General features: G+C 40.3%; 1 protein-coding gene across 1 annotated transcript in view; it reads left to right on the top strand.

Moving 5' to 3' along the window:
* Positions 1-603: 603 nt before the first annotated feature.
* Positions 604-13,137, top strand: part of pde4ba (phosphodiesterase 4B, cAMP-specific a) — a 195,472-nt gene continuing 182,938 nt past the window's right edge. Inside the window, exon 1 of the mRNA XM_030049071.1 lies at positions 604-932. The gene's annotated coding sequence lies outside the window, so the exon portion shown is untranslated. The remainder of the gene's footprint in view (positions 933-13,137) is intronic.

Raw genomic sequence — 13,137 nt, forward strand, 5'->3', positions numbered from 1 at the left:
TTTACTTCATTAAAGTCTTTGCATTTAATATCACTCGCTGCCACAAGGCTACTCCAGATCCATTCAGTTTCTGGGGACAAAATGGAGCAGCAACTGACAATTAAATATTTATTTGGTCAGTGTGATAGATTATGAGACCCAGGTCAACACACACACACACACACACACACACACACACACACACACACACACACACACACACACACACACAGTTTAGAAGCAACACTGGTCCCTTGGATGTTTGTGAGGGAATTTTTTGTGTTGTTGTTTTTAGCTAAGGGTTATGAATAGATGCACTAGCTTTTTTTAATTTTATTTTTAAATATTTGTTCTTCACTATAATGAAAAAACTATAAATTTGGACTCAGCCTGTGGTTCGCTGGACCCAATGTGTGTGGCACTCTCTCTCTCTCTCTCTCTCTCTCTCTCTCTCTCTCTCTCTCTCTCTCTCAATTGGTCCACACTACTCGCTTGCCAAGGAGGAGGAGGAGGAGGGATGGAGGGATGGAGGGAGGGGAACACCGACTTTCCGATGCATTTGACACGCGAAAGCTGTCACCCCGAGCATAAACACAATTGGCTTCTCCGATTTCGGAAAACATCTTGTTAATGGCCAAATTGAGCGCGTCCGCTCAGTAAAATTCATTCCGCCGACGCGCAATTTAAGCTTCAATCTGGGCAAAGTGGACAATCAGCAAACCCCAGATCATGTAAATCAAAAAGGCAAAGACACCGACCGAAGAGTCTGGATTACACTGCTCGTCGGGGAAAGCCGGTGAATAAACATATCCCATGAGAGGATGGACCGAGCAGTGGCCGATACAGACTAAAAACACAGATTTTTGGCAGCTGTCTTCTCCCGTCCAGAAATAACGCTCAGAAGGCGTCGGGAATCCCCTTTGTCCCCACGTGTGGATGAGCGTCGGAGAAAGGTAATCAATCCTCTGATGGGTTTTTGTAATCGAATCGGAAACACTTTTATATATCTTAATTAGTCGTTTAGTTCATGTTTGACACTTTGACTGTAATTTGATCGGACTCTTCGTGCATTTAGTTCGATATCCAACAATTTCCCGACTGTGTACAGGCTATTAGGAGGAATGAATGAAACCAAGCAGCAATGAGTTGACTGGATTTTAGCTGCTGGCTTTGTTGTCTCCTGTCATCTGTAATACAATGCAAGTTCAGGCGAGCTGTACAAACCCTCTTCTTCAATTCTATTTTTTTTCCCAATGTAAATTTTGAGTGTAGCATCCCTACAAAGTGGGAGGTAGGCTGCTTGGCATTTTTTGATCTCCTCACTGTAAAATCCCTGAAGGCTACCATTCAGTTTTACTATCATGATTGTGCAGTAGCCTTCTAAAATGTATTATAGGCTTACTTTATATCACACTTATGACCAGTGTCTTTTACTGGGCATAACAAAGCAGCCGATATACCAATTTGCCAAGTTGCCATTGATTTAAATTGAATGTCAGGCCATATCTACCTCTTTTACAATGAGAAGACTGTAACCTAAACTCACCCATTAACCTAGCTGTTATTGATTTGCATTATATGTGGGATCACATTTCCCTCAGCAGTACCATTATAATCTAATTGACAAGTACCTGGATGGCTGTGTAGGGAAGTACCCGCTGACCCTATGAGGCGAGACGCTGGTCATCTGTGGAGATCCTGCCTGATGCTCATAGACTGCTCACACGCGTTAAAGTGTTTGAAACAAATGGAAACAAAGCTCTCAGTTTTCTCAAGAAAGAACAAAACATTCTATTTATCTATCTATCTATCTTTCTTGAACCGAATCGGTCATTTCCTGCAGTATATTAAGATTCATGCGGGTGAATTCCCTCTTTGTAGTGCTGGGGCTCTGGAGCGCCTTCCTGTCAGCGAGACTGACAGCTTGATTTCCACTTTCATGTAGGATGGCAGTTTTCCTGTCATACTGTTGGATTAGTCCTGACTGACAGTGTCTTAGGGTATGATAAAGTTTAAAAGCAGATGGCCGGATCACTGATTGATGGACAGTGCTTTGTACCTTGAAGCTTTATGCATTAGGGGGTGAGTGCTTTTTTTACAATGTGCCTGCTTTGGTGACCTTATTTTGTCACTTCATCTTCATGTTATAATCAGTAATTGGGGACCTAGTCAGAGGTTGGTGGACCAAGGGTGTGCTCATGACATAACTAGGAATGTAGACTTGGTACATTTGAGACTTCTTCTCAGGTGACAAGGCAGTGTGACAGCTCCTAGTGGTGAGAGTTGCAAGCCAGCAGGGGCTCTGGCTTTGTGAATGAATCTGTGAACAAACACAAAAACCCATCTGCTGATGGGTTGTCAAGCAGGCGTGTTCCTTTTTCCTCCAGTTGGTTTCTCTCACTCGCTCTGTTTCGCTCTTTCTCCCCAAAATCACCCTTTATCTCTGTCACATCCCGTTCACACTCTTCATCTACACCTTACTTATAGTCTCACAAATTTGCTCCATGCTCGTATCCTCTCACTGCATGTCTTGTCCACCTTTTTTCCACTCATCTAATGTGCCTTTAATTAATGTAATGCTCTTCTTAAATCCCCTCCACATCTGATCTTCTACTCTCTTCCAGTTTCTTCCTCTCTTCCTGGCTTCCCTCTCTTACTATGGGGACACAGTACGTCACATGTTACTTGCATATCTCTCATTTTATCCAAGATCCTATGTCCATTGATCCGCTGACTCACATTCCATGTTTACATGTGGAAACTCATTGATCCATTAACAGAGAGGTCTTAGTGGAAACAGGAATACATCCTCTACTTCTGGCTGTCATAATTAATGTGTACTGTTTACAAATATTTAATCTGTATAAAGTATGGGCTGAAATCAGATACACTGCCCAGTGTTGAAACCTAACCCTGTCTGTGGTGTGGGCAGGCTGATTGCATTAAAACTGTTTCTGTGTGTGTTAGTGTGTGTGTGTGTGTGTGTGTGTATTTGTGATGTAGGTTACCACCGTATGCACATTAAGTCTTTTGGATAAACGCTGCAGTAATTGTACATTCAGTATTTTCTCACTCAGCCTACAAGCCAACCAGTCAGGTTGCTCAGAAACATGTAGGCTACATCCAACCAGTGAGGGAGTAACATGTGATCAAAGCTCATATTTCTTATTCTGCAGAATCCCCATACGTCCAAAAAGCAACTCTCTCAGGAATAGATGAAAAACTGCCACAGCTTCCAACAAGCATTTTTGTGTGTTTACAATGCTTTTTTAAAGGGGAAATTCACCCAAAATACATTAAATAGATTTATTCCACCTACACCCAGTGCAATCTTTCTGTCCATATTCACAGTCTGCCATGGCCTTCCTTGTCTCCTGGCTTTCCTAATATAATGAGGCTGGATAGGTATTCTTTTGTGGAACTCAAATCATCAAAAATTTACTTGTGAAAAACTCAACAGTGACAGTACTTAAGTCTTTACATTTACATACACACTAATTTTACATGATTAGCATGAATATGACGATATTCTGAACTTGATATGGGTCATGCAAACAGCATATTCCCTTTGGATATTCCTAATTAGGCCTTTTTCTGAATGTGGCATTTTCCAATTTAGACATGTAGGGTATGCCTATATTATTTTGGTTTAGGAGCATTCTATGGACATGTCTACAGCCCATTCGGACTGTGCATCTTGATTGGGGTTTTTACCGTAGTTTGCCATGTACGGCTGCCTGTTTATTTTCATTTCTGTGGTAGAGATGCATTCACAAAAGAAAAGCTCAGAAGGAGAAACACACCTACTTTTACACATTATGAAAGACTTGGATATCAACATGTTTTTGGATATGTCAAATATAGCAGCACTGACATTTACAAGGTGGTTGAACAAATGACAAATGGAAGCTGTTCACACAACAAGTCGAACAAATTGGTGTATGCACGGCTGAATGTAAACAGTGTATTATCCTATTTCACTAGCCATTTAGCAGCTTGGTAGAAATATTGTCTTTTTCAGAATAAGGGCAAATAACAGAAAATTTTGTGCATGTAAATGTAGTGAATGACTCCCAAGGAGTTTCAGCTCACTCAGATCGATACAGTTTGCTGGCAAAACAAATATGTACCCATTCAGCCCCATGATAGTGGAGTGCTGGAAGATAAGGAAGGTCATGACAGTCTGGAAACCTCACCAAATCGCACAGTAACTTTATAGACGGATAGATTACACTGGGGCTAAAGGAGAAAGTGCCTTTTTTGTATTATGTGTGAACTGAACCCTTTAAGAAGAGTAAGAAGAGTCTGCCCATTCACCTCTATAGCATTTTTATGTATTATTTAAGCAGTTGAAAAGTAGAGAGGGAGGCACACTAAAGAAAGCGCCTGCAGGAATTACTCCGGGCCAGCGGAGTACACACAGGGGTTACCAACCAGCAGACCTGATCACAGAGTCATGAATCACCCTCTGCAGATGGTAAACAGTCAAACTCTACAAGTAAAAGATACAAGACTGCGCGGCACCAAAACCTCTACATATCCAGAGATGATTTACTGAGCACACATGCACTTAACTACACGCTCAGTCGCACACATTCATGGGAGCTGCTTAGTTCTGTCATGTTGTCACCGAAGACAGTTTGCTGAGAGCATATGCCTTTTATCAACAACGCCCTGCTTCACACTTGTTCAGCTGCAGACTTTCACACCTCAAAAGGTGCACATTTATGCTGCTGGCCAGAAAGCAGTTCCACTGGAGCAGCTGCTTACACAAGAGCACCTCATCAGCTGCTGCTGAGGTAGTGGTGAGTGTGTTTTTCCTCAATCCGCTCACCGTTTTTTGCAGTCACAAGCTCACTTCTCTTACCAGTAGGCCACCACCACTTTTATCATACCTGTAATTTTCAGCGCTGTATGTAAGAAAAGTGTCTCATTAAATGCCATGGTTTTCTTTGCCCTCAGTTCTTGGCTATCACTGTGACAAATCCCATTATCCATTTTACAGTATGCTATAGTTAAGATTTAACCGTTTATTTAAAAAAACAACAACAACACAATATGGGCAAATGCTATTAGCACAACAATGGCGAGGCATGTCATGTCAATTTTCTGGCCTTTGATTACGAAGACGTGCACATGAGAACTTTCTTGCACACTTGGTGCTCTGATGGTTTATTCTAAAACATGAGGCTTATGTGGCAATCAATAAAATCATGGCATAGTTGAGGCCAGTTCTTGTCCTTTTTTATCATTATCATTATTCATTTCTCTTGAGTGGCATCATTCCCACGTTTTTCATGGATTTTTTGGATGGCATTTATAGTTCTTGGCAGAGCACACAGCCAGAAGGCGCACCTGCTAAATATCCCGCTCACAGAGAGCTAAATGAAAAACGAAAAACAAAACAGTCAAATATAGGGCAGTACAACAACCAATTATGGCACTTTTTGGGGAGCTGACAGAGTGTGAATATTAAGTTTGTTTATGTACACAAAAATCCACCTCTGCATGTGTTGTGTAACAGTAAGCATACCCACAACTGGTGCTCATTTACAGAAGGTTGCATTTTATAAATTTGTGAGGAAGTATGTGTATTCATGTCTCCACATTTCTTTGTGTGTAAGACGTCAATGTCAAATCTTTGCAAAATTTCATACATGAGCCCCCTTGGAGGGAATGCTTCATGTGTGAATCTTGCCTGTGTGCTCTGCATGCAGTTAATATTCTCTGCATATATACTGTGTGTGTGATGTGTGGGCTGTTGATGCATGAACTGAATAGCCTCAAGGTTGTATATACTTTAGAAACTCCTCTCTCTCTCTCTCTCTCTCTCTCTCTCTTCTCTCTCTCTCTCTGTGTTTGTATGTGTGTGTACTTAGACTATTCATGTTTGACAGAGCTCAACTGTTTAAGTGAGGATTCCTCTTCTGACTAGAAAAAGTAAAACATCTCTTGTTCTAAAGAGGAATATGAAGTACTGTAGAGCAGAGAAATGTCTCATTGTGATATCACAGTCTTTCAGCAGCTGGTACGACCACTGCATCACTGTGACATAAAAAAAAAAAAAACTCTATGAACTGAATTTTTCCAGAATGTTAAAAAAACATCAAGACTTTCCCAATTGCACCATACACGTCAATGTGGTTTAAGTGTGTGTCACACTGCGGTGAGTCATTTAATTTTCCGAGTGTATAAAGGATCATCTTTATATAAGCAAAAACAAAATAGCAAAACCCCAAGACAAGAACTGTCATGTGACACTGACAGATCCATGGTTGGAAAAGCCTTGTAGATTGTGCCAGCGTGTCGTGGGTCTTTTTCTGGATTTAATAAGCTTAGGTCCCACGGTCAGACTAAATTTACACAACTGATTAAGTTCAGTTTTTGCTCTAGGTAGCTATAGATACTGCAAATCAAACACATTATAACAAGGCACTTCTCTCTTGCACCGCTTTTGTAAAGCTAGGAAAGGTCAGGTGTGTAGGCTTCACACTAGAATCCTCAAATCCTATGTGCCTCCATATAGATGTAGTTATGTCTTTAAAAAGCAAACTGAATGCTAAAAAATAGTTAAAGTCAGATAGAAATTCAAGCAAATGTCATTCAAAACTGAAATTATATGAAAATTCATTTATGTTTGCTCTCAAAAACATTTGGAAAGCAAAGTGTGCCCACAGGCTTTTAGGTGGAATCTGTTCATCGAGTTCATTCATCTGATATTACACACAAGGTGGTCCTTCCCAAGCAATTTGTTTAGTCTGTTATAAAATACATAAATAGATAAGACATGACGGAACAAGCTTTGAAAAAGGAACAATGGCCATTGAAATGTAATTTTAGCTGAACATTAAATAAAGAACAGTGTGACAGTACTGATATAATTTGTTGACAAGTGAATGATCCATGGGAACACTTTTCCCTGCTCAGTGTACTTGGCAAAAAAAATCCAATAATCATGAATCGTGCCTTGAATGTCACTGTTATAATTGTGGTAGTCTTGCAGCAAGCATTCCTAACCCTTCCCCCCCCCCTTTTCTCTCTCACTGTCTCAAACTTTTGCATGCACACACACACATGCTTGCCTTTCTGTGCTTTTGGTGCCGCCCCGCGTAACACATCCGCCGTAATACATCAATTATGTTTGGCCTGCAGAGCTGTGGGCATTAGACTGACATGTTTGTATCGACCAGACCAGAGAAAACCCACTTTAACTGCCCAGTGATGATGATGCTATGATTCTATGATGGCTGGATGGCTGTGGGGATGAATAAATGAGAGGCTATGAGGGTCTCTGATGAAACTATGGCCAAAAGAGGGAGGGTGTGAGGAGTGGGGGTGTTAGTGTCTGGAATTAGGTGCAGTTTGAGGGGATGACATCCATTTTGTTAAGAGTTTTCAGACTGCATTGCAATAGCGCATCGCAGCATAACATTCATTATAGCCAATCATGAACAATGATTTTGTTATAATACTCGTATTTGTTAATCATGCAAGTCACCCTTGTATGCAAATTAGATTATGTCATGTAGTGACTTCCAGTAACTTTTGGGACAGCTGATAGTGACTTTTTCTTACACAGATGGCTACATTGCTGCATTGGGATACTTTTTAGTCTGCAGGCATCAGCTGTCAGTAAATGCGGTAATGATCCAGTCTGGAGGGTTGACATATGTCATTTCTCTCCCTTTCCTGTCCCACGACCAACTAGGGGGCACTGGGACAGCACAAACCTGAACAATTGTTCAATTATTGCTGCAACACCCAGAGACATCAAACCTTTCATCTAAAATTTATGTTGAATTGATTTCTTGACCCTACAAACATAATCCTAGGATTTGGAAGGAATTGGTCATCTCACTTGTCACTTCCAAAATTATGGCTGGAAAATATCCAGATTTTATTATTAGACTTACTGTCGCTGTTTGTTATTCATTGGCCCAAAGCCCGTCTGTTCAAGTTTCATAGAAATTTAATCATGTTTCTGAGAGACGCCACTGACAGACAGAAAAAGACAACTAACTAATGTGAGCAGAAATATAACCTCCTTGACAGAGCTAATAAAACAGAAATGCTATCAAATGGTTGTCGTCAACACTTAACAGATATATGACCAACCAACATGCATACTGTTTTTTAGTGTAAAAATACTGTAAAAAATGAAAAATTATATGGTAATTGTATGGTATTTTGATTATATGGTATTTTATTTATTTTATTTTAGCCTATTTATATTTTTGGTATTTTCATTGAAGCAATGAATTGAATTACAGTTGGCCAGGAATTCTGTGTAGCCCTGACTGACTGACTGACCCCCATTGTTGAAATGTGCATACAAGTGAATCCAAGTAATATGTAACCAGGAGTTGTGCTCTTGGTTGTAGCTATCTTCGCCGATCATGAAGCCTTTGCATTCACAACACAAGAATGAAAAGTACCACATGTGAACACCAAAGAACCAAAAGTTTGCGCATAAAATAAGACATTTTGATGACTTTTGCATACCTGCAAACATTTAGGTTTCATCTGCCTGTGCACAGAGCAGACACACCACACACCTCTTGGGTTTTGTGTTGCCACGTTGTCGTGACAGATAGGTTGTAATTGTTATGTATTGTGTGTGCAGATTGTGTTTCATAGACAATCTGGCAAGTTGGGTAATGTCAGACAGAAATATGAAACTTATGAATTAGTGTATGACGATAATTCATAATAAAGTTTGACGGCAATGGAAATTTTGGTAGCTTCCTAGGAGAAAGAACAAAATGGGAGAGCGCAAGGAGATGACCTTTAAATACGGGAGAAACCTGGAAAAACAGGATTGTTGTCAGGGATGTCTTCTATTATGGATAAATAGGGAGCTGATTATGTTTTCCTGCAGAGCAAGTGTCACCTACTTTTTCCCATGACCTTTGAATGTATTGAATGCTCTACAAAGCTTTTTGTACAGCAACAATTTTTTTTGTAAATGTCAGTTTGATTTGGCTAAATCATAACTAAGAGTGGCTTCAGACAATGCTATGTGCAATAGTAACACTCAGCAACCTTCATTTATTGCATTTCCCTAGAAACTGAGGAATCATTGTCCATCGTTGTATTCATTTTCTCTGTTTTGTGTGGTGAACCAGTGGAGTCATGCTGCTGTTGCAGCCTTTGGCTACCCAGCAAAGTAGAGTAGGAGTTGAGGCGTAAAGTGGAACAGAGCAGCATAGAATTGGTTAGACAAGTTTCTAAGGTGTTTCCGTGGGGTGTCAAGGGATGATGCATTATCACTCCGCTTACTGGTCTCTGAAATGGTTTTGGGCAACGTGCCATACTTTGATCAATTTAAATGGCCGCCTCTGTTAGATGCTTTTAGTAGAGACAGCTTTACTCTGTGTCTCAATTTTGGATGTTGTGAGATCTAAAAGCTGCTTACTCATACCTATCAAGTACATGACAACAGACAGACACAGACTCCGATTTAATAAGGTTACACAAATTTTAGGTCAACAAATTATGACACCATTTGGCCAAGGCTGCCAGGTTTTTCAGCACTGTGCTCAAATATGGACTTTGTGATATGCGGTTGCCTTCAAACTGTGTAGCATGTCCAAAAATTGAGATTTGTCATCCAGGATGGCTCAAGACAGTGTGATCTGGCATGTTTGAATTTTCTGAACTTTTGTGGTCATGTGTTAAAACTGTGTCAGCATGTCTCTAGTGGTCATTTACTGTCAATTTCTTTGTCCTTCCTCCATGATCGTTGGTGGACGTTACACTAGATGGTGAGAGATGGCATGTGTTGGTTAGTTGGGGGTCAAACCTCTAGTGTGGCCTCTGTAGGTCAAAACATGAAAGACTTCATGTCACTATGAATGCTTAATCTGACCAGGTGACCATTATGACAGACAGAAATATTGTGTAGTCTGATCCCAGCCTTCCTTCTTTCTCTGTGTGTGTCTTTCTTTTTCCTGCTATCTGTATCTCTGACTCTGACAGACAGGCTTCTGGTGAATATCAAAAAGCTGTATGAATCAGCAGGGTTATTAATTACTGACTGAACTGGAAGTCCCCTCCCCTTCAGTGTCCGTGAGGGATTATTACACTCACAGAGATTGAATTGACAGAGATGAATGTTAGAGAAATAGAGACAGATAACTGTCGGTAATTAACTTGCCTTGCATTCAGCTCACAGCGTTCATTTTCAAGAGAAGTGGAAGATATGAGTAATGAATGGTTTGAGGGATATTATTTGTTTCTGAATCCACAAACACATGCATACTGTACATAATAATAATTTTCCAATAAAACCCAAGTCTGTGTGTGTGTGTGTGTGTGTGTGTCTGTGTGTGTGTGCGTGTGTTTAGAAGTTGTGGTTCAACTTCTAAACCTCTCATTTTCAAAATGGGAACCTCCTCTCCCCAAAAAATTATGTAGGGTGGCTTGTTAACGACATGCTCCCCATGATTTTCCACTGGGATATTTTTCAGACACCCACTAGTGTATTGGAGTCAGGGTTTCCCCCAGAAAACTTGCTAAGCCTGGTGGTCGGGCCGCTGGAGAGGGGGTTGGGGTTGGGGGTGGGGGGGTTGACTCCAATAATTTAACAACATGTTAAATTATTATTATTATTTTAAAAATGTAAATTACTTATCAAACACACCTGTGATAACATAGATTGAAAAATAAGCCAGAGTGGTACCTCTTCTCTGAATTGACAAGCTAAGCCAGTGTACTGCTGTTAGCCAGTGAAAATAGAGCAGAGTGGCGACTCTTCACTTTGTTACACAATCTATGTCAGTGCGCTGCGGTAGCTGGAAATCTTCTGTGCCTTTGCCAGACATACGTTCACATTCCACTCAAAAACGACATTTCATTCAACTTATGTAAAATCCCGCCATATTCCGCGTAGCGGCGCATCTTGGTGGGCGTTATCCTGGTAATTTCTGCTCTGACGACGTGCTAACATCCGTGCTAACTCGCACTGGCTCTGCCTCATCATCGAGCCGCGGCTCGGTCGGCTCGCCGGGGATGCACTCCCCTCGGCCTGGGGGTGAACAAGCGGGCTCATCGTCTCCTCCAGTGCTCCTCCGACTTCGGAAAAAGAAAGTGTTCACGTATCGACCATAAGATGTCGCCATTGCACTTTCAACCGTATCACCAGATGCGGTTAAAAGCTCTATATACCGTCTTTGGTATCACTGTTTCTGGTGCATAAAAAACTATTTAAAATAAATAAACAAGCGACGCTTAGCCTGGCGGGGGGGCAAGAAATTAACAGCTCATCTCACTTTCTCTGCTTCCACGAGTTTTCCTGACAATCCATTTTTGACAGGTACATACCTGTCAAAAATGGATTGTCAGGAAAACTGACAAAAAAAACTGTGCATGAGTTTATTTTTCTCTGTTATCAATACGTGGGTTTATGTGCTTTAATGTGGTCATTCCTGTCCTTGAGCACTTCTTAATATGGACTGGGAGGTTATCTCGTGTGTGTTTGGTGCATGTGTATTTAATGTTTTTGCTCTATTGAAACATATGTTCACACAGGAGGCAAGCTAATTCTGAGGGTCTGATGCTTGAATTTGTCCCTGCTGACCACAGGGGGCCACTTCATTGTTGGCTCAATCAACAGATGCACATTGAAAGTCATAGATGGAAAATATGTTCATGCACATGTCCACACACACAGACACACTTTGATGTTGGTGTTTTAGCCCTGATCCTCAGCTCTTAGGACATTTCTCAAGTTGCTTTCATTTCTGCAGGCAGATCAGTTGCTATCGCTGGAAGCCTTTGTTTCTAGCGCTCTCTCCGTCCACCTCAAATTACTCACATTTTCTTTCTCTATTTGTCTGTCTGGCTGACAGCTTGAAACCATTAGTCTACTTATCTCTGTGTATGCCTGTTGTTCTTTCTGTCTGCTATCTTCCTCTATCTCAGAGAGAACAAAGACTGTTTCTGAAGAAATTGACAAGAGAATAGCAAGTATGAGAGACAGTGAGGACAAAACAATATTTTGAGACAAAGACAAGAATTTTCATGGACACTACAAAGCACATACTGTAACCATAGGCTACACCATAAAACATGTGAAAATGAGCTTAGTGTTGAGTTTCAACCTTGCCACTTGTTTTGTGTGTGAGGCCAACCAAAATACCCTCTTAAAGTACTGCTTCACCCAAAAACAATTATTTTATGTCTATTTTGTATTATGTAGTCACCATGAGTCGTCAGTGGTCAGTGAAAAAGGTTTTAATCCTATGTCACATGGAGAATGAAGGTTCCAGAAACTGTAGTTACATCTGATAGCAGGGACTGGACTGACGATTTCAACAAAAAGCAGCAGAATCAACACGAAAACATTTCAAAATCTCCAACTTTGTGCAGCAACTTCACTGAACAGCAAATTGGCCTTTATGTGAGTGGCCGTGCATGGCATTCAGCAAATTCAGCCAATAAAAAATGCAGACACACAGATCAAACATGATTAGGTTGACACAGATTTCATCACCATGCCTGCGACACCTTGCTATAATAATTGGCCTTTTTTAAACTGTTAACTAATGCTTTGTAATAAAGATGAACTAAAAGAACACTGTGCACACCGCTTTGGGAAGAAACTCCTAGTGCAGTACCTTAAGCTTGCTAAAATAACTACTCATGATGTATAGATTATAGCTAAATAGTAGTATTACTGTATTTTATAATGTAATAGAAGAATTATTATAGTAGTAGTAGTATTATAATATAGTTGTATTAGTACAAACCTTCTCAGTATTGTACACTTATGTTTTTCTATTATATCAGTATAATATTAGCTAATATGCACAATGCTTTTTTGGAGCTTATGGCTTATAATAAATACATAACAAGTAGCATAATAGACACAGAATACAACAAAAGAAAAGCCATGGTCAAATGGGGAAATTCAGACATGTAGATATTTCATTACCACACTGTTTAATTGAAGGTTAAATAAATTGAGGGGTGCGATAAAATGACAAAAAAGTAAATGTTGGCTGGAAAATCACTTACTAACAGCTCTTCCCTAAATATTTTTCCATGTGTTAGGTTTAAAAAAATCGTTGGTCATTTGTTCCCATCGCTAAATGTTTTCTGTTCAGGATTAGTGCTGATGCCATTTTAACTGACCAGCCAATTATGTTTCTGTCACGG

Source organism: Myripristis murdjan, chromosome 4 (assembly GCF_902150065.1).
Source record: "Myripristis murdjan chromosome 4, fMyrMur1.1, whole genome shotgun sequence".
In the NCBI taxonomy this organism is placed as follows: Eukaryota; Metazoa; Chordata; class Actinopteri; order Holocentriformes; family Holocentridae; genus Myripristis; species Myripristis murdjan.